Raw genomic sequence first — 24,591 nt, forward strand, 5'->3', positions numbered from 1 at the left:
GGGGGGGGGCACACAGGAGACCCAAGAAGGGGCCTTTCCTTCTCAGTGTTTGCCATCTGCTAGGGCAGCATCACTGCCCACTGGGGGTCCAGACCCGTTTGGATGTCCAGACGTTTATGCCGGTTCCATGTGGGTGTCATCTGGCCCGTTTTGAGGAAGGATGTGGTCGCCCCGATCCCAGGTGCTCGAAGAAAGCCCCATGCATCACTCACGTGTGGAAACGAGAATAGTAGTCACACTTGGGCAGCACTCTACAGTGTGCAAAGCCGCTGCCCAGACGTTATTCATCTCGTGGAAACTCACAGTCCCAAGAGGTGGGCAGACAGCTGGGGGGCTTCCCACTTTGGGGGCTGGGCCGGGTGGAGGTGCTCGGTGAGCTCATCCCCGTGAGCAGCCCGAGAACGGCCTGGATTCTGAGCCTTTACCCGGTCAGCAGCACCGCTGGGAAGGGAGGTGGACTTTCCTCCTTTCTGCCCTTTGCACAGCACGCAGGAAAGTTCAGGGCAGAAGAGTGGGCTGGGCTACTTTGGCCCTCGCTTGCTTTCTTCCAAACCAGCGGCAGCTGGGGGGTGTGGGACTTGCCCAGCGCGGCCTGGATGTCTGGACAGAGTATTAGGCTGGGAGTCGCGCGTACAGCCGACGCCCTGTCCTCCTGTCCGGGCTTCACGGTGGCACGAGGGAGCACACCGAGGCCGTCTCCGCCTCTGTGTCATCCCCCGTGCCCCATCCCGGTGTGTCACCTGGGGTTCTGTCCCAGCGCACTGACCCCTGCCATCCCATCAGCAAGTCTCAGTGCCCCCGCTTCTCAGGCGGGAGAGCCGAGTCCCCGAGAGCCGTGTCGCGTTCCCCACGTTGTGCCTGGTTGGCTCCTGGCTCTAGGCCCTTCCTGCTCGCCATCTCTGGACCAAGAGGTCTGGCTGGCATGGCGGGGGGGGGGGGGGGGGGGGGGGGGGGGGGGGCACTCTCCCCTGCCGGGGCGCTCAGAGGCTCGTGAAGAGGGTTCCCCAAGCCGACGTATGAGGAGCAGCTGCTGTGGATTCTCCTCCGTCTCCCAAGGTGTCTGCAGCATCCGTCTGTCCACCCCGCGGCGGCCTCCTGGCTCTGCTCCCTGGCTGCCCTGCCCCCGCTCCACGCCAGCTCACCATCTGCCACACTGGACCCTCAAGCCTGTCCCCACAGTGACCAGACTGTTCCGAACTCCACAGGCCACACGCTCCTGTCTGAAACCCACTGCTGGCTCCCACCAAGCCCTCCTGCAGCATAGCAGCCAGGCTGCACAGCCCGTCACCCTGGCACGGTCACCCTGGCCATCCCCAGTTCCCAACACCCCCCGGCCCCACGCTGTCACCGGGAATGCCACCCCTTCGTGAGGCCGAGCCTGTGCACCCCTCAGAGCCCCACCTCTGACACCCCTCCGTGCAGCCCCTGCTTTGGGGCTTCGTCCTGCTGTCTGGACAGTCGGCCCTGAGATCACGGACGCTTGCCACATAGGAAGCCAGCTGTGCATTGTCGGCCAGAGGTCAGAAAGTAAAGAGCAGGCCACCTGCCTTCTGGGCAGAGACGCCCATAACGTCAGCGTCAACGCCGATTCTGGAGGAGCAGAGGCGGGAGAGAAGTGGGTGGGAGAGCGGCTGGGGTTGGGGGAGCACACGTGGGGGCGCCCGGGCCCCAGCCCTTTCCCTCGGGAGCCAGCACGACGCCACCCCCACCCCGCGGGAGGCAGGAAAGTGTCGTGCACGGCCCCATTGCTTCTTGGCTCCAGCCCCGTCTTCTGCCCTTCACTTCCAGGCGGCGGGAAATGGCTCCCTCCCACTGGGATAGACGGTGTCCGGGCTCCCGGCAGGTCGGCCCTGGGGTGGTGGAGGCCGGGACTCCAGTCACTGCAGACAGAGGAAACCGGCCCAGGACCGGAGGCAGCCTTTCTGAGAACAAGCCCCGGCCTGTAAATAGTGGCCCAGGTCCGTCCACAGTGCCGCTGCCTGCTCCCCCGGCCCGCGACCCCCACCGTCCTGCGAGTGAGCACAGCCCACGTCTGCAGCTTCAGGAGGGCCCGGCTATGGGATGCTGTTGACGAGGCATTTATAAATATTTCATCTTCACGTTAAAAATACGGGACCGGGAGCCATCAGCCGCTGACAACAGAAGGGCTTTCTCTGCTGGTCGTGGGGGCAGAACCCAACAGCAGGCGTGGCTCGGGCCAAAGGACCAAAGGGTTGTGAGTCAGAAACGTGTAAACGGCTACTGTTGTGAAGGCAGTTGTAGCCCAGACCTGTGGGGGTCGAGGATCTCAGACGGGCCTGTCGTTGCCTCCGAGTGTGTGCCAAGTGTAGACTGCTCATACAAAACAAAATGGATGGTTTATTTACGTCTGGTGCCATTAAGAATGGAGGAGAAAAGTTCAGCCCAGGATAAGAAGCTTAAATCTTGATTTTTCCCTTCCCCCTCGCAAAAAGAATGGATTCCTTGCATTGTAAATTATCCAGCCCTTGTCCTTGGCTTGGCAGCTACTTCGGGCTGGTATGGACATTGCATAATCTTAAATATTGATTCTTGTTAGACTAAAAAAAAAAGAAAAAGTCCAAGTGCACGGGGCTCCACCGGTCTGCCTGTCCAGGAAATCACCTTCCCCATAGCTCACTTCTGATGGCCTCTAGCCTTCCTGACAGCAAGATCCATTCTGATTAGAAAAGTTCCAGGAGAAAAAGCAACGGTCAGGATCACTTCCTCCATTACAGCAAACACCGGCTGGACTCCTGCCCTCCTGAGCTTTCTGCACAGAGCAAACCAGCGTGAGCCCACGTCCCCCGGCTCTTCTCCCGTCGCCCCCCAAACTCAGCTGCCCCCGCCGCTCCCGTTCACGGCCTCTACACCGGGTGTTGGGGTGCACCCCTGCTGAGGGCGACAGGCTCCCCCCAGACGCTTGTCCCCGAGAGATACTTAGCGTGGCCAAGAGCCTACCCCACTCACGGAAGAAATGTCCTTTTAGAACGAAAATCATCTTCAGAAAAAGAAAGCTCTGTGGTATTTGCCGCTGGACCACCGAGGCCTCTAGGCGCCGAGATAATTAAGGCTTGGGTTTTAGCAGAACGGAGAGAATAATCTTTGTGGACATCCGTTAGGGTTAAAAATGAACCGCTGATCACCCCTGCGACGCACAGACCACATTGCACTGCGGGGGGAGGCGGCAAACATCAGGCAGAGAACGTGTCTCCCGTCCCAGGCCCGGTGACGCCCCTTCCATGACTAAACACAGAAGGAAAACCCAACCGTGAGCTATTTTCTTCAGGTTGGCCACTTGTGGTGCAGTTTCATGAAACACAATTAACGTCCGGCGTCCTCTGCGGCCAGAATTTCACGGTGTGTTACCTGAGCAGTCAGCTTCCGTTAACTGGCCAGGAGCAGCGAAGGCAGGGAGGTCTGTTGGCTGATGTCTTCGGTTTGATGTTTCAGAGGCCTTCCTCCAAAAGTGGTTTCTAGTTACTCCAGACTGTCCCTTGAATTACTGCAGACACCCAAGATTGCTGGCGAGATGGGGGTACGTGTTAGGACGGGGCCCCTGCTCCCCAGTTACGGGGACCGCTTTCTCCTGCAGTTCCCGGAAGAGGCTCTCGGGCATGGAAGCTTGTGTCTGGGCGTAATGCGGAGGCTCGTGTGTCCAAGGCAAGCCGACCGATTGCTTGGTCTCCTGGCTTGGTTCAGATGGGTTCCGCTCCAAGAAAGCGGCAAAGCAGGGCCTGGGACAGCCTCCTCTTGGTTTGCACTGTGGGCGGCTCTTGCCGGGACCCTTGCATACACCTAAGATACCCTCCTTCCGGCATTTTCTGAGCCTACCAGAGTGCCAGGGTCGTGGTGAGCAAGTTCCACAGTGAGCCTCGAGATCGCTGGCGCAAACACCGGCCGCCAGGCTCCCAAGGCCCTGCCAGACCCAACGGGCTCTTCCTGAGGTTTGGCTCAAGCTGCAGAGGGCCCAACGGTCCCGAGAAGATGCAGCAGGTCAGCATTGCCCAAACAGCCCTGTAGTCAGATGAGCCGTCTGGTCCGTAAAGCAGGCCCAGGAAGACATCTCCTTGTGGACCGTTTGTTGCTGGTGGTGTCACCTGAATATAGACTGGCCAATCTGTATTTCTTTTCGAAAGTCTCTGCTTGTCAGCACGGCCCTCCCCACAGCCTGGTTCCAGTCCCCACCCCAGCGAGGCTGCATGCAGGAGCCTCTACAGACAGCAGGTGCCACATGGGGTCCGGCCCCTGGCCACCCCCTTTCTCTCCAGAACTGTCCCCGAACCTGCAGGCTACCTCAGCCTCGTGAACTGAGTGTCCTTCCCGTTTCCTCCGTTCCTAACCGTCTGATTCAATGGTTTCACATCCTCAGGCTCTCCCTTAGCTTTTATGAAGAAGAAGGAGAAGGAGAAGAAAGGGGAGAAGAAGAAGGAGGAGAAGGGGGAGGGGGAGGGGAGGAGAGGGGAGGGGAGGGGGGGAGGAAGAAGAGGAAGAAGAGGAAGAGGAAGGAGAAGGGAAAACGGTATCAGCTTCCCGGTGTCCAAGAACGATTTGTGTTTTTCAAGTTGTATTTTCTATTTCTGTTCCCTGTCTCGGCCGCTCACCCCTGAGCTCCTCCAACAACCCTCGCGGAGACCAGTCATTCCCAACAATTTCCAGCACCCAGTCTCCATACGCTGCTCCACGGCTGCCTCGTTACAAACTTACTTATGTCCAGGAGATGCTCTAGCCCCCGGAAAAACTGCCTTTGGCTTAGAAGTTCCCCCATACAGATGCTTCATTTAACTTCTTTGCTTCTCTGTGTCTTAGTTTCCCCACACGGATCAGACCTTGTCAAACAGGCAGCTCGGGGCTGCCCGATGGCCCCGGAGAGAAAGCCCAGGGCCCTCTGGTGCCTCACTCGAGACAGCGCTTTGCAGTTCACGTGGCCTCTTTCTCCTTCTGGGCAGCAGCTTCTGCGGTCCGTGACACCGTTCCCATCTCAGAGATGAGAAGTCGGGGCGCAGGCTTTTCTTGAGGTCTCTGGTCTTGAGCCTGGATTTTGACCAGGCCTTGTGACCCCAAACCCTGAGTCCTGTCCAGTTCACACGGATGTGACTTCACAGCACAAGGGAAGGTCCTGTGCAGCCCTTCGTGGCGGAATATGCTGTTTGAACTTGGCTGTGCCTTTGCCTGAGCTCAGCATTTCTGAGTGTTGCGTCATGAACAGCCTTCCGGCCCCAAGCGGCCAGAAGCAGCCGCCACGCCCTGCAGAAGGCACCACCTCCATGTTTGAAAATAGACCCACGTGCCTGAGGTGCTGTGGTCTCCTGTCGGGCAGCCAGGAGGCCTCCACACCTGCCAGGGGGTGGCGGGGAGCAAGTCTCCCGCAAGTGTGCACGGGGCAGTCACGGTGGGACTGGGGAGCCGCCCCCGGTGAAGACAGGAGAGTGGTGAGCGTCTGTGTGGACTCACCTGCGTGGCTCCAGAACCTTCCGTCAGCTGGTGCTCAGGGCTGTCTGCAGAGGCCTGCTTGCTTTGGAATTGGCGCGTGAACCAAAATAGGATTTCTGGAAGGAATCCTTCCTGTTCCTCAAACCTCCTCTTTCCTGCCCTGGCCCTGGCCCTGGCCAAGCAAGGTCTGCCAACGCCAACTTGTCAAAGTGCTCTCTCCACCTGTCCTATGGGGCACTTGTCCCAGTGGCTCTTAAATTCTGGTGGAGTAAGTGGAGACACTTCTTTTGTTCCTCAATGGGAAGATTCAGTGTCTTAAAGTCTGTAGTCTCCAAATTGTAAATTCTGTGTAGTATCACACTGATTCTGAAGTTATTTAGAAGAGTAAATGCACAAAAATAGCTAAGAAAAAACATTTTAAAGGTTCTCAGAGAAGGTTTGCCCTTCTGGGAATAAAAATACGTTTCAAAAAAAAAAAAAGCTGCAGAAATTAAAATAAATGTTGTCTGGGAAGGAATACCCAAAAAGGTCAGTGGAAGGAAAATAAGGAATTATCACTGTGATACTTTGAATCAGCAGAAAGGATGTGCTGATAATTCAGTATGTGGTTTGAGTATAATTTGTCCCCATATTAAAAAAAAAAAGTAAATTTCTCCTCATATCAAACATAAAATTAAACTCTGGAGAGATTAAAGACCCATGAAAACTATCAGAGTATCAGGATGCAATGTAAGAGAATTTTGTTTTTAAATCTTCAGATGGAGAATATCGTCCTAAGCAAAGACGTGGAAGCCATGAGGGGAAAGGCTGACGCACAGATCACCAGGGGCAGGGGCCGGCGGGTACGGGGACAGAAGCCCAAAGCAAAGCTGTCGACCTGGAGAAGATCATTGCAAGGTATATACAGAGAAAGAGGTAAGAGCCACAAAATACAATGAGCAGCTGCAAATCAACAAGAAACAGACGACGCAGTAGAAAAATGGGGAGATGACCACAGGTGCTTCACAGAAAATAAATGGTCCATAAATATGTGAAATACACTAAACCTCACTGGGAGTTCAGAAAATGCAGATTGAGGGGCGCCTGGATGGCTCAGTCGGTTGAGCGTCCGACTTCGGCTCAGGTCATGATCTCGCGGTCCGTGAGTTCGAGCCCCACGTCGGGCTCTGTGCTGACAGCTCAGAGCCTGGAGCCTGCTTCGGATTCTGTGCCTCCCTCTCTCTCTGACCCTCCCCTGTTCATGCTCTGTCTCTCTCTGTCTCAAAAATAAATAAATGTTAAAAAATAATAATAATAATAATAATAATAATAATAATAAAATGCAGATTGAAACAGGAAGGTAGCATTCTCACTAATGACATCAGCAAAAAAAAAAAAAAATTCAAGTTTTCATTTTAATTCCAGTGTAGTTAACATGCAGCGTTGTGTTGGCTTCAGGTGTGCAGTGGAGTGACATAGTAGAGTGACATGTTTGTCACAAGCGTACTCTGAGTCCCCCCTCTGGCAGCCACCACTTTGTTCTCCGTAGGTAAGACTCTGTGTCTTGATTTGCGTCTCTCCCTCTTTTTTTCCCTTCGCCCATTTGTTTCGTTTCTTAAATTCCACACGTGAGTGAAATCGTACGCTATTTGCCTTTCCCTGTTTTAGCATCATACTCTCTAGCCCCATCCATGCTGTTGCAGAAGGCAGGATTTCATTCCTTTTAGGGCTGAATAACACTGCGCTGTGTACGTATACATACTCCACATCTTTCTTCTTCATTCATGGGTCTGTGAACACTCGGGCTGCTTCCATAATTTGGCCGTTGTGGAGAACACTGCTATAAACCGAGGTGCACGTATCCCTTTGAATCAGTGTTTTCGTCATTGGGGGGCAAATACCCAGTAGTGTGATTGCTGGATGGTACCGTAGTTCTATTTTTAAGTTTTGGGGGAAACTCCATACTTGGCTGCACCAGTTTGCATCCCCATCAGCAGTGCAAGAAGGTTCCTTTTTCTCCACTTTCTCACCAACACTTGTTGTTTCTTGTGTTTTGATTTTAGCCATTCTGACGGGTGTGAGGTGGGGTCTCATTGTGGCTTTGATTTGTATTTCCCTGATGATGAATGATGGTGAGCATCTTTTCATGGGTCCGTTGGCCATCTGGATGTCTTTGGAAAAGTGTCTGTTCATGTCTTCTGCCCCTTTTTTGATTGAATTACTTGTTTTTTGGGGTGTTAAGTTATAGAAGTTCTTTATACATTTTTGACACTAACCTTTTATCTGTCGTTTACAAATGTCTTCTCCCATTCCATGGGTTGTCTTTAGTTTTGTTGATCGTTGTCTGTGCTGTGCAGAGGCTTTTTATTTTGACATAGTCTCAATAGTTTATTTTTGCTTTGTTTCCCTTGCCTCAGAAGACGGATCTAGAAAAATATTGCTGCAGCCGATGTCGGAGAAATTACCACCTATGTTCCCTTCTAGGATTGTATGGTTTCAGGTCTCACATTTAGGTCTTTAATTCATTTTGAATTTATTTTTGTGTGCGGTGTAAGAAAGCGGTCCAGTTTCATTGTTTCAATGAAAGCTACATTGTTTCCGTGTAGCTGCCCAGTTTTCCCAGCGCCATTTGTTGAAGAGACTGTCTTTTTCCCACTGCGTATTCTTGCCTCCTTTGTCAAAGATTCATTGATTATAAAATTGTCGGTTTGTCTCTGGGTTTTCTAGTCTGCATTGATCTGTGCATATGCCAGTGCTGTACTGTTTTGATTACTATGGCTTTGTAATATAACTTGTGATGACTCCAGCTTTGTTTTTCTTTCTCAAGATTGCTTAGTTACTTGGGGTCTTGGCTCCAAAGTTTAGGATTGTTTGTTCTAGTGCTGTGGAAACTGCTGGTGATGCTTTTGGGGGGATTGCATTAAATCTGCGGATTGCTTTGGGGAGTGTAGACATTTTAACAATGTCTCTTCTTCTAGTCCCTGAGCGTGGGAGGTCTTTCTGTTTCTTTGTGCCGCCTTCAGTTTCTTTGATCGCCAGTTTATGTTTTCAGAGTGCACATCTTTCCCGTCTTTGGTTACATTTATTCTTAGGTATTTTATTGTTTTTGCTGCAGCTGTAAATGGATTGCTTGCTTAATTTCTCTTTCTGCTGCTTCATTATTAGCGCATAGAAAGGCAACAGATTTCTGCACATTGATTTTGTGTCCTGAACTCGTTTATCAGTTCTAGTAGTTTTTTGGTGGCATTTTCAGGGTTTTCGACATGTAGAATTGGCTCATCTGCAAACGGTGAAAACTTTACTTCTTCTGTACCAATTTGGATGCCCTTTACTTCTTTCCACTGTCTGCTTGCTGTGGCTAGGACTTCGAATGTTATGTTGAATAAATGTGGTGACAGTGGACATCCTCGTCCTGTTTCTGACCTTAAGGGAAAAGCTCTCAGTTTTTCCCCATTGAGTATGATGTTTGCTATGAGTTTTTCATGTGAAACCTTTACTATGTTGAGGTACATTCCCTTTAAACCTACTTTGTTAATTTTTTTTGTAGCTTTTTTTGCCATAAATGAACGTTGTACCTTGTCAACTGCTTTTCCTGCATTTATTAAGATGATCATATGGTTTTTATCCCTTTCTCCCATTGATGTGATGTATCACATTGATTTGCAAATATTAAACCACCCTTGCACCCCGGGAACAAATCCCACTTGATTGTGGTGAATGACGTTTTTAATGTATTGTTGGATTCAGTTTGCTGGTATTTTGTTGAGGAATTTTGCCTTTATGTTCATCAGAGGTACTGGCCTGTAGTTCTCTTTTTTTGTGGTGTCTTTATCTGGTTTTGTTATCAGGATAATGTGGGCTTCATAGAATGAATTTGGAAATTCTTCTTCCTCTTTTTTTTTTTTGGAGTAGTTTGAGAATGGTAGAATTCATCTGTGGAGCCGTCTCGTCCTGGAATTTTGCTTGTTGGCAGTTTTTTGATTACTGACTCAATTTCATTGCTGGTAATCAGTCCGTTCCGGTTTTCTATCTCTTCCTAATTCTGTTTTAGTAGAATATATGTTTCTAGGCATTTATCCATTTCTCTACATTGTCCAGTTTGTTGGCATAGAATTTTTCATAATAATTTCATATAATTGTATATGTGTGGTGTTGATTGTTATTTCTTTTCTTTCACTTATGAATGTGTTTATTTGAGTCCTCCCTTCCTCCCCACCCCCCACCTGCACCATGGGCCCCCCTCCCCCCCACCTCTCTTTTTTGGATGAGTCTGGCTAGAGGTTTATCAATTTTGTTGATCTCTTCAAAGAACCAGCTCCTGGTTTGTTGATCTGTTCTATCATTTGTTCAGTTTCTATGTCATTTGTTTCTGCTCTAGATTAGCAAAAAGTTTGACTAACAGCAGCCTTGCCACAATGTAAGTCTCTCAAGAGCAGTAAATGTTTGTCCTTTGAGTCACAGCTTTGTCCCCAGCATGTAGCACACTGGCTGATATCTAGTAGCCACTCAATAAGTAATTTTTTTTAATTTTTTGAAAATTGTGCTGAAATAAACATAACATTTGTCATTTTCACTCTTTCGAAGAGTACAGGTCAGTGTAGCTGAGCTCATCTGCTTTGTACCTTTCGATGCCATCATCTTCAAAACTTCCCCATCTTGCGCAACTGGAACTCTGGCGCATGAAACCCTAGCTGCCTGTCCCCTCCCCCCACCCCAGCCCCTGACAACTACCTTTCTGCTTTCTGTGTCTGTGAATTTGACTGCTGTGGGGACCTCAGATTAGAATCATGAAGTATGTATCCTTTTATGACAACTATTTTTAAATGAAGCAATGAACTATTGTGAGTAAAGATAGGCAGCAAAAGATTTTTAAATTACTTTCCAGTTACACTGAGATATAATTGACATGTAACATTGTATCAGTTTGAGGTGTCCATGATGATTGGATACATGTATCAATTGTGTAATGATCACCACAGTCAAGTTCACTAATGTCCATCACCTCACAGTTATAAAACATACTTTTTCCTTGTAATAAGAACTTTTAGGATCTTCTTTCTTAGCGGCTTTCAAGTATATGAAGCAGTATTACTAGAACTCATTTCTTACAAGTTACAAATTGAAAGATTGTAACCCAGACCCTCCAACCCCACCCCCATGTCTGGCAACCTCATCTGGTCTGTTTCTATGAGTTTAGTTTTTTAGATTCCACCTAGAAGTGAGATCACACAGTATTTGTCTTTTTCTGTCTCATTTATTTCACTTAGCATAATTCCCTCAAGGTTCATCCACGTTGTCACAAATCCTTCATTTTTATGGCGGACTAGTATCCCATTGTATGTGTGCGTGTATATGTATATTATGTATATATATATATATCACATTTTCTTCATTCATTGTTGGACACGTAGATTGTTTCCATGACGTGACTATTGTAAATATGCTGCAGTAAACACAGGGGTGCACATACCCCTTGGGAAGGTGACATCATTTCCTTTGGATGTAGACCCAGAAGTGAACGTGGGAGATCATATGGTAGTTCTATTTTTAATTCTTTGAGAAATCTCCATACTGTTTTCCTTAGAAGCTGCACCAGTGTGCATTCCCACCAACTGTGCACAGCGGTTCTCATTCTCCACGTTCTCACCAACGTTGGCCTCTTGTCTTCCATGATGAATCCTTCAAGGCAAGAGATGACCTCTCATTGTGGTTTGGGTGTGCATTTCCCCAATCATTAGTGATGTTGAGCACCTTTTCGTATACCTGTTGGCCATTTGAATATCTGGGGAAAATGTCTGTGTAGAACTTTTGCCCTTTTTAATTGATTTTTTTTTTTTTTTTTGCTATCGAGTTTTATGTATTGCTTACATTTTTTAAATTGAGCCTTATCAGATGGGTGGTTTACAAGTGTTTTCTCCCATTCTATAGGTTACCTTGTCACTTCATTGATGGATTTTTTTTCTTCTGTGCAGAAGCTTATCAGCTAAATGTGGGCCCCCTTGTTTATTTTTTATTTTTTTTCTTTGCACTTTAGGTGTCCTATCCAAAAAAAAAGAATTATTGTCAAAGCCAAAATGCTTCTCTCCCCTCTGTTTTCTTCTGAGAGTTTTGTGGTTTCAAATTAAGTCTTTAGTCAAACACTTTAATTTTTGTGAGTGAGTGGTATAAGCTGTAGGTTGACTTTTTTACATGTGAATTTCTAATTTTGAAAAGACTATATTTTCTCCATTGAATATTGTTGACTTCCTTGTCAAGTATTAGCCAATGGTATACGTGTGGGTTATTTCTGGACTCTGAGTTCTGTTTAATGGGTCTGCATGTCTGTTTTTATGCCAGTCCTATAGTGTTCTCATTACTAGAGTTTTGTAACACAGCTTGAAATCAGGGTGGGTGATGCCTCCGGCTTTGTTCTTTCTCAGGGTTGCTTTGGCTTCTCAGTGTCTTTCGTGGTTCCATTCAAATCATTGGACTGTTTGTTCTCTGGGATTTTGATAGGGATTGCATGGGGTCTATAGATGGCTTTGAGGCGTAGTATGTGGACATTTTAATAATACCAATTCTTCCAATCCATGCACATAGGGTATCTTCCCAGTTATTTGTGTCTCCAGTTTCTTTCATCAATATCTTATCGTTTTCAGTGCCGAGATCTTTGACCTCCTCAGTTAAAATTATTCCTAAGTATTTTTTTTGGTTTTGATGCTTTTGTAAATAGGATTATTTTCTTTATTTCTTTTTCAGATAATTTTTGTTAGTGTATAGAAACAGTAATGGTTTTGTATGTTGATTTTGTATCTTGCAATTTTACTGCATTCATTGATTGGATTTAATAGTATTTTGGTGGAACTTAGGATTCTGTTTCTGTAAAATTGCGTCATCCGCAAATAGAGACAATTTTGCTTCTTTCCTATTCTGATGACTTTTATTTATTTTTCTTACCTGATTGCTCTAGCCAGGACTTTCAAAAACAGATACTCTCAAACAGACACATAGACCAATGGAATAGAATAGAGACTCCAAAATTGGACCCACAAATGTATGGCCAACTAACCTTTGACAAAGCAGGAAAGAATATCCAGCGGAAAAAAGACAGTCTCTTTAACAAATGGGAGAACTGGACGGCAACATGCAGAAGATTGAAACTAGACCACTTTCTCACACCATTCACAAAAATAAACTCAAAATGGATAAAGGACCTGAATGTGAGACGGGAAACCATCAAAACCCTAGAGGAGAAAGCAGGAAAAAACCTCTCTGACCTCAGCCGCAGCAATTTCTTACTTGACACATCTCCAAAGGCAAGGGAATTAAAAGCCAAAATGAACTATTGGGACCTCATGAAGATAAAAAGCTTCTGCACTGAAAGGAAACAATCAACAAAACTAAGAGGCAACGGATGGAATAGTAAAAGATATTTGCAAATAACATATCAGACAAAGGGCTAGTATCCAAAATCTATAAAGAACTCACCAAACTCCACACCCGAAAAACAAATAACCCAGTGAAGAAATGGGCAGAAAACATGAATAGACGCTTCTCTAAAGAAGACATCCGGATGGCCAACAGGCACATGAAAAGATGCTCAACGTCGCTCCTTATCAGGGAAATACAAATCAAAACCACACTCAGATAATACCTCACACCAGTCAGAGTGGCTAAAATGAACAAATCAGGAGACTATAGATGATGGCAAGGATGTGGAGAAACGGGAACCCTCTTGCACTCTTGGTGGGAATGCACACTGGTGCAGCCACTCTGGAAAACAGTGTGGAGGTTCCTCAAAAAGTTAAAAATCGATCTACCCTATGACCCAGCAATAGCACTGCTAGGAATGTACCCAAGGGATACAGGAGTGCTGATGCTTAGGGGCACTTGTACCCCAATGTTTATAGCAGCCCTTTCAACAGTAGCCAAATTATGGAAAGAGCCTAAATGTCCATCAACTGACAAATGGATAAAGAAGATGTGCTTTATATATACAATGGAATACTACTTGGTGATGAGAAAGAATGAAATCTGGCCATCTGTAGCAACGTGGAGGGACCCGAAGGGTATTATGCTAAGTGAAGTAAGGCAGGCAGAGAAAGACAGATACCATGTTTTCACTCTTATGTGGATCCTGAGGAACTTAACAGAAGATGATGGGGGAGGGGAAGGGGGGAAAAACGTTTCAGAGAGGGAAGGAGGCAAACCATAGGAGGCTCTTAAATACTGAGAACAAACTGAGACTTGATGGAGGGTGGGGGAGTGGGGGAGTGGGGAAAGTAGGTGATAGGCATTGAGGAGGGCACTGGGCATTGTATGGAAACCAATTTGACAATAAATTATATATATATATATATATATATATATATACACACACACATATATATATACACATACATATATGCATACACACACACACATATACAAAAGTAACTGTCAAAACATAAAAAAAAAGACATACTCTCTTACATGTTATGTGGGTAAATGAGACCATTTGGAAATACCTAATCCAAATTTAAAGTTCATGTTTAAAAATTGAACTAACCATTCTACTTCAGGAGCAATTCCTTACAAAAATACTGATTTATGCACAAATATACGAGTTACAAGGATGTTCTTTGTAGCATCTCTGAGTGTAAACTTTTGTTGAAGGAAAATACTGGCACTAAGACGTTCAAGAATCATAAGCATGGGGATCTGTGGGTTTTTACAAAGTGAACGAACATACCAGGATCCCTCCTACCTTCTCCTAGTCACCACTACCCCACCCAAGGGTACCTCAACTTGGACCTTTCACACTGATTCATTTTGCCTATTTTTGACCTTCATGTAAATGGAAATCACATAGTGTGTTCTCTTTTTATGTCTGGCTTCTTGCAGTCAACGTTGCGTTAGGAAGGATTCATCCATGTGAGTGCGTGTAGTAATAAGAAACCTGTTTTCATTGTTGTATAGAATATTTATATTATATGAATATGCCACAATTTTATTTTTTCATTTTACTATCGATGGACATGTTTCCATTTGGGGGATATTAAAAATAGTGCTGCGGGGGTGCCTGGGTGGCTCGAGTAAGCATCCAACTCTTGATTTCAGCGAAGGTTATGATCTCACAGCTCATGAGTTTGAGCCCCGCGTTGGGCTCTGCGATGACAAGGCTGAGCCTGCTTGGGAGTCTCTCTCTCCCTCTTTCTCTGCCCCTCCCGTGCTCTCTTTCTCTGTCTCTCAAAATAAATTAATAAACTTAAAAAAAAATAGTGCTGCTCATGGAAACTTTGCAAAGTGAAGGATATGTCTGTTACCTTGATTGAGGTGATGGTGTATTGGGTGTATGTATATGTCCAAACTTGTCAAGTTCTGTACAATAAATGTGCAGTGTTCTGTATGTCAGTTATGCTTCAGTGAAGCTAGTAAAACCCAGTGCTGTTATTAGCATGTTTTTTCATGTGACTTAGTATATATGTGCACATTGCTGTTGGGTGTGCAGCTGGCACTGGGATTGCGGAGTCATAATGTGCAGCTTTACTAGGTTCTGCCAAAGAATTGACTAAAATAGTTGTACCGAGTTATACTCACACCAGCAGTGTGTGAGAGTTCCTCTTGGTTTATGTATTTGCCAAAACCTGGTATTACCTGATTTATCATAATTAGCCCATTCCGGTAGAGGGTAGTCATTCCTCCTTGTGGTTTATTTTTCATATCCCTGGTGATAAATGAACTTTAGGATCTTTTTTGTGTTTATTGATTATTTCTGTGAATTTCCTGTTCAAGTCTTTTGTCCATTTTTTTTTTATTAAGCTCTCTGTTTTTTCTTATTGATATGTGGGACTTCTTTATATTCTGAAATGAGTTCTCTGTCAGGTATCTGTCTAGCAAATACCTTCTCCCACTCTATGGCTTGTGTTTTCATGCTGTTTAAGTTACTGTTTTGAAGAACAGAATTACTTAATTGTAAGGTGGTCCAACTTAACAACTTATGGTTGAAGCTTTTTGTGTCCTATTTAATATATCTTTGCCTGGCATATTTATAAACATACTCTCCTGTGTTTCCTTATGAAAACTTTACATTCAGCCACAGATCCATCTGGACTTGATTTTTCTGTATGGTGTGAGACAGGGGTTAAAATTCCGTACAGGAGGCTTAGCCGCTTGTTGGCCCAGCCCCACCTGGTCACGTGTGGGTCTGTCTCTGGACCCTGTGTTCCATTTGCTTGGACTTTTGAGCCACCCTTGCATCAGTACTACTCTCCAGTTTAAAGTAAGTCTAGATAGTTTGTGGTCTAAGTTTTCCAGTTTCGTCTTTCTTCAAGATTACCTTGACCATGCGTGGACATCTGCCTGCCCATATAACTTTTAGGTTCAGCTTGTTCTTTTCCACAACACTAAACCTGCTGATATTTTTATTGTGTTTACAGATAAATTTTGGGAAAATTTACCTCTACTGTATTATGTTTTTAAGCCCACAGAGCCTATCCCTCCAGTTATTTAGACCTTTAAAATATTTCTCAATTCTGTTTTGTGGTTTTCTTTGTACCAGTTTGGAACAATTTCTACTCAATTTATCCTTAGATATTTGATGTTCTGCTACCATCGTAAATGGTACCTTTCTTTAAAAAATGGTATCTTTAACATTTTTATCTTCTCCTTTTTGTTGCTATACCATTGTTTTTAACAGCAAAGAAAGTGAAATGTTCTCAGTGGTGGGGGCAGATTAAATAAATGCACTTCCTTCTCTACAGCCAGTAGAATAAATGGAGTGGACCCCGTGAACCAACAAGGGGAAGATTATTGGGGAAACATGATGCAGAACATATAAAAGCCATGCTCGGTGTTGCAGTTTTTTAACTATATGGACATGGGTATCTTGTGAAGTCCTTTGAACAAGGTCTAGAAAGACTGACAGCTGTTTGGTAACAGTGTATCACCAGGGAAGAGGACTTTAGGCAGAGCTGGGGTGGAGGAGAATTATCTTTTCTTTCGTCTCCATGTGCATTACTTTGATTTTTACAACAAGCTTGGGTTACAAGAGCCAGTAAAAATGGATTCTTACCTGCTTAATCCCTGTCTTGCTGTTGGCCCAGGACCTGGCCCAGCCCACGGTGAGACCGCCACAAATACTCCAACAGAGCTGATGTTCTGGAGTTTCCTTGGCCTCTGGGGGGCCGTGGGTCTCTTGCAGGCCTTCTGTTCTTTTTTTGTTTTTTTTAATTTTTTATGTTTTTTAATTTATCGCTGAGAGAGACAGAGCATGAGTGGGGGAGGGGCAGAGAGAGAGGGAGACAGAATCTGAAGGAGGCTCCAGGCTCTGAGCCGTCAGCACAGAGCCCGACGCGGGGCTCGAACTCACGAACTGCGAGATCATGACCTGAGTCAAAGTCAGGTACTTAACCGACTGAGCCACCCAGGTGCCCCAGCAGGAGTTGTTTTCTTGTTCTGTCACTTTGAAGAGTGTATACCACAAACTAACACAAAAAAAATATGTGTTCAGAGCAAAACCACACTGGATAACAAAGCCTGGGCTCTCAAGGGCCAACAGGGAGAGATACTAAACCACATATCCTGAGCATAGAAGCAGGTGCCTCAATCCAAGGGTCCTGGAAAGTTTGGTTTGCGAGCGCTGAGGGTGCTGGGGCTACAGCGATGATCCAAGCAGACAAGCCCCCCCCTCCTCAAGGGGCTTATGCTCTAATGGATGACAGTATGGAAGCCAGTTGAATGTGTGGGTAGTAGGGAGAAACACTGAGTAAAAGAAAGAGGGAGAAGGCATGTGGGTGGTGGTTGGGGTAAGGGTGTTAATTTCAGAGCAGACAAGGACACCTCCCTGGGGTAAAGGGTGCAAGACCTGAGTTGGGGGAACACAGCAAATGCTTGTAATCCACACCCTGGAGCTGAGGCACTTGGGGGGGGGGTGGAGAGGAGGGGACTGTGGGGCTGACTGTGTACATCCTCGAGGCCACTGGGAGAACTCCAGACAGAATGCGGTGAAGGTGGTCTGCCCCGAATTTAGGAGATGCTCTGGCTGCTGTGCTGAGAAAGATGGGGGTGGGGGGAGGAAGAGCAGAGGGACGTATTGGGCCACTGGTATCTCGAGCCAGGGCAGCACAGGTATGGCTCAGACCAGGGTGGAGAAATGGGACCGGCTGAGATTTCGGATATCCAGCTTAATAACATAAGTTTTGAGGAAATTTAATACACAGGACTGTGGTGTTTAAAAAGTAGGAGTATTCTGGAATGTTCAGAAAATAATAAAACCATTTTATTTTTTTAATGTTTTTATTCATCTTTGAGAGAGAGACAGAGTGCGAGTGGGGGGAGGGGCAGAGAGAGAGAGAGAGGGAGACACAGAATCCGAAGCAGGCTCCAGGCTCCGAGCTGCCAGCACGGAGCCCCACACGGGGCTTGAACCCACAAACTGTGAGATCATGACGTGAGCCGAAGTCGGACACTCAACCGACTGAGCCACCCAGGCACGCCCAATGAAGCCATTTTAAAAAGCCATCCTTTTGAAGGCTGTTTTTTCTCTTCAAGAAAACGTAACTTCTGGAAATTACCTTCGATGAGGAACCCAGTGTGTATGCTCGACGGGGGACCAAGGGCAGCCTCAGAACAGCCCAGGCAGAGCTGGGGTGGGGCGGGCTGGCTCACCGGGGGTCACCTCACACAGGTAGGACCCAGGCTGTGATCTGGCCTGTGTGGCCTGGAGATGCGGAGTAGGGGCCCCTGTGACACCTTGCCTCCTACAGCTTGTGGACACTAAGCCCTGGGGAGCAGCAGGTGGGAGGAAGACGAGGGCACGTGTGCAGCACAATGGCTCTCGCACTCAGCTGGGACTCGAGTCCCAGCCACGTCCTCGAGGAAACGCGGTTTCCTCAAAAAACCAAAAGCCTGAAGACTGATTCTCCATGGAATGTTGAGTTTTCTTCTTCTGCTTTGATAAAACCACAGGACTTCTTTATGACAGCTTTATTGAGAGATAATTCATGTACCTTAAAATTTACCCATTTAGGGGCACCTGGGGGGCTCGGTCAGTTAAGCGTCTGACTTTGGCTCAGGTCTTGATCTCACAGTTCATGGGTTCCAGCCCTGCGTCGGGCTCTGTGCTGACAGCTCGGAGCCTGGAGGCTGCTTCGGATGCTGTGTCTCCCTCTCTCTCTGCCCCTCCCCTGTTCACAGTCTGTCTTTCTCTGTCTCTGTCTCTCTCAAAAATAAATAAACATTAATTTTTTTTTTTAATTTCCCATTTAAAGGGTACAATTAAGGTGCACCTGGGTGGCTCAGTCTCTTAAGCCTGACTCTTGATTTTGACTCAGATCAGGATCCCAGGGTCATGGGGTCGAGCCCTGCATTGGGCTCCACGCTGAGCATAGAGTCTGTTTAAGATTCTCTCTCCCTGTCTCTCTGCCCCTCCCCCACTGGTGTGCACGCGTTCTCTCTCTCTCTCTCTCTCTCTCTCTCTCTCTGACTCTGTGTCAAAAGACATAAAAAATAAATAAAGTGTACAATTCAGTGGTTTTGACCACAGTCAATTTTAGAACATTTTATCACCTCAGAAAGAATCTCCCCTCATGTATCTTTAGCTAATCACCCCCTCTCGCCCGGTGTTTCCCGCTCTCAGAAGTCACTAATCTATTTTCTGTTTCTGTGATTTGCCTACTCTGGATGTTGCATATAAATGGAAACTTGGTTTTTGGGGATCAGCTTCCTGCACTTAAGCATAATGTTTTCAGGGGCGCCTGGGTGACTCAGTCCATTGAGCGTCCGGCTTCGGCTCAGTCACGATCTCACGGTTCATGGGTTCGAGCCCCGCATCGGGCTCTATGCTGACAGCTCAGAGCCTGGAGCCTGCTTCGGATTCTGCACCTCCCTCTCTCTCTCTCTGCCCCTCCCCCACTTATACTCTGTCTCTCTTTCAAAAATGAGCAAACATTTAAAAAATAATAAAAAACATCATGTTTTCAAAGTTCATCTGTGTCCCCTTTACAACTGAATCATGTTCCAATGTGTGGGCACACCACAATTTTAAAATCCATCCGTAACGGACTTTTGGGTTATTTCTACCTTTTGGCTATTATGGTTATGCTGTTGTAAACATTCGTGTGCACAGTCTGTGTGTCAACGCAGAGTTCGTGTCCCTCGGGTATGTACTAGGAATGGAAATCCTGGGCCACGGGGGGAGGGCTTAACCCTCCGAGAAGGTGCTGGTCTGTGGAAAGCGGCCGCTCCAGTTTCTGTACCTGCACCAGCAGCGTGAGGGGCCAGGCTGCCCTGGGACTTTGTGATCGTGGCTGTCCTGGTGGGCGTGAAGGGGCGCCTCCTTGTGGTTTTTGACTTGCATTTCCCTGGTGACTGATGATGTCGAGCCTCGTTTCGTGTGCTTGTTGGCCATCGGCGAGTCTTCTGGAAAGAAATGCCCGTTTCTGATCATTTGCCCTTTCAAACGGAGTCACTTGTCCTTTTACTGCCTGTGTTTGAAAGCATTCTTCACACAGTCTGGATGCAGGTGCCTCTTCAGATACATGATTTTCAAGTGGTTTCTCCCATCCCGTGGGCTGTCTTTTCGCGGTCTTGATGATGTCTTGGAAACACGGATATTTTCCGTTGAGTCGAAGTTCAGCGTATCTGTTGTTACTTCTGTGATTCGTGGTTTCGGTGTCGCATCTAAGATGCACACCACGTCCACTGCATTGCGCACACAGTTGCCAATTCACATGACAGCCGTTGTCAAATCTGAAGCCCTGAAGACGCCCCTGTGTGTTCTCAGGGCTTCACAGTCTTGGCTCTTATGCGTAGGTCTTTGATCTGCTTTGGAGTTACTTTTTGTATACGGTGTGAGGTAAGATCCACTTCTGTTCTCTGTGTGTGGCTCTCCAGTTGTCCAGCACTGTTTGGTGAAGAGACCGTTCTTTTCCCCTTGAATGGCCCTGGTACCCTTGTCAAAAATCAGTTGACCGTAAATACACAGGGTTATCTCTGGACTCCCAGTTCTACTCCACTGATCTGGATGTGCATCCACTACTACACTGGCTTGATTTCTTTCTTTCTTTCTTTCTTCCTTTCTTTCTTTTTCTTTCTTTTTCTTCCTTCCTTCCTTCCTTCCTTCCTTTCCTTTCTTTCCTTTCTTTCCTTCTTTCTTTCTTTTCTTTCTTTTCTTTCTTTCTTTCTTTCTTTCTTTCTTTCTTTTTTTCTTTCTTTCTTTCCTTCCTTCCTTCCTTCCTTTCCTTTCTTTCCTTCTTTCTTTTTCTTTCTTTTCTCTTTTCTTTCTTTCTTTTCTCTTTTCTTTCTTTCTTTCCTTTCTTTCTTTCTTTCTTTTTTCTTTCTTTCTTTTCTTTCTTTCTTTTCTTTCTTTCTTTCTTCCTTTCTTTCCTCCTTTCTTCCTTTCTTTCCTTCCTTTCCTTCCTTTCTTCCTTTCTTTTCTTTCTTTCTTTCTTTCTTTCTTTCTTCTTTCTTTTCTTTCTTTTTTTTCTTTCTTTCTTTTCTTTCTTTCTTTCAGTTTTGAAATCAGGAAGTGGAGTCCTCCGACTCTGTTGTTCTTTTATGAGAGGGTCTGGTAGTTCTGGGTCCTGTGCCGGTACCATATGAATTTTAGGATCCGCTGGTTGGTTTCTAGAAAAAGCCAGTGGTGGTTCTGACAGGGGTTGCATCAAATCTGTAGACCATTGAATCTGCAGCTGGGAAACATTGTCATCCTGACGATACTGTCTTCCAATGGTGAACATGCGGTGTTTTCCCATGTATTTAGGTCTTTAATTCCTTCTGATAATAAAACCACGGGTCTTTTCGAAAGCCGCTTGAGTGCATCAGAACAGCTGATCTTCTCAGAGTGCCTGCTCTACCAACTCCCTGCGAGAGCAAAGTGCAGAGGCCCCACCCCGTCCAGCAGTTTGGCGGAGGGGAGCAGGTTTGGGTTCTGTTCTACCCCGTAGCAGCCTCCTGCCTCCTGCAGGCCTCGGCCCTCAGCAGCCTGCCCAGGCAGATGGGTGCTCGTCACCCCATCTCCTTGCTCCTTCGGTTCAGAGGGCTTGGGTGTTCTCCTGACGTTGGTTTTAAGCAGCCCCTGGTCGCAGCCAGGGAGTCCTGCCTCAGGGTGCCCTGCCATCCTGACTGGCACTCCTACACGTGTAAGAGGGAGTCATTTGATATAGCACACGTATGTCCACTGCTCTCAGCTCAGCTTCCTGCATTGCTGTGGCACCTGTGTTACAGATCAGGTGGCCACACACATATGGATCTGTTTCCGGACTGTATTTCATGAAGTTATTTGTCTCGTCTTGCCTTCATACCAAACTGTATTACTTACTATGGCCTAAGAGACCTTGTTTGGGTAGTGTTAGGGACTCTGAATACTTATCTCCCCAGATCCATATGTTGAAGCCCTCCTGCCCCCCCTCCCCAGCAGTGTGATGATATTTGGAGATGGACCTTTGGGAGGTGATTAGGTTTAAATGAGATCATGGGAGTGAGCCCCCTGTGATGGGAGTCGTGCCCTATAGGAGCTGAAAGCCCTTCTTCTGTCTGTATGTGAGCACAGGGAGAAGGCAGCTGCCCACAAGCCAGGAAGAGGGCCCTCACCAACAACCACACCTGTCGGCACCTTGTTCTTAGACACCCAGCCTCCAGAACTGTGAGTGTTCAAGCTTCCCACTCCCTCCCCGTCGCCTTGGCTCCTCTTGGGTCATTTGCGTTCCTGCGTAAACTTCTGAATCAGCTTATCAGCTTCAAGTAAAGAGCCTACTGGAATTTGACATTGAGACTGAGTCTTTGGTCATTTTAGGGAGAATCGGCATCTTTGCAACACGTGATCTAACAATCCATGAATATGGTATGTGCCTCCACTTAGGAAGATTTTAGAAATTTCTCAACAATCATGTGGTTTCCTGGGCAGACATCTTGTACAACATTGGTAGCTTTCTTCTTGGGTATTTGGCATTTTTTATGGTAATATAAATGGTATTAGTTTTTAAAGTTCCATTAACTGTGATGGTTGTAGAAATATGGTTGTTACGTTGACCTTGCATTCATCAGTCATGCTAAATTTCACTCACTGAATTTAATGCTTTTTAAGTTCTTTTGGATTTTCTTATGACGCTGATTTTAAAATAAGTTTTCTCCCTCATTTGGTCAGAAATTGTTTGGTTGCTAGCAGCAGAAATCCCTTCGAGGGAGTTCAAACAAAAGTGAGGTCAGAATCAGGCCCAGGGGATGCTGGGAAAGCCGGGAGCAGGGAGTCCAGCCGGACTTTGTGGAAATCTCTCCCTCGGGCTCCACCTCCCTGTGAGCCTGTGGCACTGGGCCACGCACCTCTGGGCACCCGTCCTCAACCCGGCCCTCTCTGATCGTCGACCAGCTTCTGGGTCTCTGACCACCTGTGGCACCAGTCTCAGCTGTACTTCCTTGGGGCTTTGCAACACGGTTGACCCCGGCACCTCCAGTGTGGTATGCACGCTTCCTCCCCCCAGCTGCACCGACCGTTGGTCCCTCTAGAACTTTACTATTTTTTCCAAATATATATTGTTGTATAATATTATATATATTATACATTTGCTTTTTTGCCTTCTCTTGATCTAGAAATTGGCAATTTTGAATTATGTTATATGTACATTATTATCTGCCTGCTTCACCTTAATTTTATGCCATTAGTTTATTTTATACCATTTCATTAAATATACTTTAACAGCGTGATCTTAATGGCTTAGTAGAATATATAATATTCATTTTACAGCTATATCATAATTCAGTTAATGATTGTTATTTTAAGGTATTTGGGTCCTTCCTGGGTTTTTAAATACATATTTACTGCAGCAAATAAGCTTGTGCTTAAAGTCTTGCCTCATCTCTGATTATTTCCTTAAGATTGATTCCTACCAGTGGAATTAGTGTGTCAAAGGGTATGAACATTGTTAAGTCTCTTGATATAATGTCGAATTGATTTCTAGAGGGTTGTACCCACTCACTCCTCTATCGACAACTCTGAGAATGCCCATTTCTCCACCAGTAGGATTGAGATTAGCTTGTAAGTAAAATCTTTTCTAATTTAATAGATGAAAAAAAATTATTCTCATTATTTTGATGTGCATTTTTGAGTAAGGTTGACTATATCTTCCTAAGCTTATCCATCACTTGTGTTGTTCCCTTGTGAACTGACTGTGAATTTCGCCTGTTTTTCTTCAGGGTATCTAGTCTTATTGATTTGCAGAAGCTCATTGTATATTGAGATGTAAACCCTTTGTTGTAATTGTAGCAAGTTTCTCTCTGTCTCTACTGGTGGCCCCGGGCCCACACCAGCCTGGGCTCTGCTGGCCCATAGTACCAGTGCAGGGCTCGGTGTCTCGTGGATGGAAACACAAGTTTCCGGCTTCATCAGAGCTAGTGAGTTGCACCCCACTGTCAGGGTCTGAGTGAGGGTCTGTCCACGGTCCCAGTATCAGCACAGCAGTGGGCGTGGTCTGACGGGGCGGGGGCGGGGGATGCCCATGCACCCCTCTGACATTCATTTCTTTTCTGGCCAACACCTCCGACTTCGTTGTGGCTCATTCGGACCCTGCTAGCCAAACCATTAGGGACCATCTTTCCCTCTGCTTCCTCATCCTGCTCCTCAGTCACCCATAACAGAAGCTTTTGCTAAGCTGGGGTGGGGGAGTTGGCCGAGGACTTACAGCCCAGTCCTCCGGCCCTGCCTCCTGGGGGCCTGCCTCAGTGCCCCTTCCTGTCCCCCTCCTGTCCCTGCACCACGTGAATGACTCCTGCACTCAGCCCCTCTGCCCCTGGTTACACTGCAGATGCCGTGTGGACCCCAGGGGCACCCAGTGTGCACAGAGACATCTGAGCCTCAGGGGATGGGGGCCGGACAGGCCGCTTCCCAGCTTCTGGCCTAGCTGGGTCAAGCCCTGGGTGTAGCACATGTCCTTCCCGAGGTTGGAACTCCCCGGGGGGCACAGTGGCTCTCTTCCCTCCAGATGGTCAGTGTCTCTCTCGCTTTCTGCCCCCACCCCCTCCCTGCAGGTGTCGGCAACCTCAGTTAGTGGAAAGAGCAGGGTTTGGAGACTAGAAACTTCTTTAGACTCTGGCCCTGGTCCTTCCAGCCTTGTGACTTCAGGCTGGTCATGTCACCTCTCCAGACCACAGTTTTGTCACCTAAGAGGAGGAACCGGCCCCGTGGGATTGCTAAAATGACCTACAAACCCCCAGGTCCAGCAGGTGTTG

General features: G+C 46.7%; 1 long non-coding RNA gene across 1 annotated transcript in view; it reads left to right on the forward strand.

The window, feature by feature from the left end:
- Window positions 1-6,328, forward strand: part of LOC125933044 (uncharacterized) — a 28,874-nt gene extending 22,546 nt beyond the window's left edge. The window contains exon 4 of the long non-coding RNA XR_007460851.1: window positions 6,189-6,328. This is a non-coding gene — a long non-coding RNA (uncharacterized LOC125933044). The remainder of the gene's footprint in view (window positions 1-6,188) is intronic.
- The last annotated feature ends 18,263 nt before the right edge of the window (window positions 6,329-24,591 follow it).

Source organism: Panthera uncia, chromosome D2, assembly GCF_023721935.1.
Source record: "Panthera uncia isolate 11264 chromosome D2, Puncia_PCG_1.0, whole genome shotgun sequence".
In the NCBI taxonomy this organism is placed as follows: domain Eukaryota; kingdom Metazoa; phylum Chordata; class Mammalia; order Carnivora; family Felidae; genus Panthera; species Panthera uncia.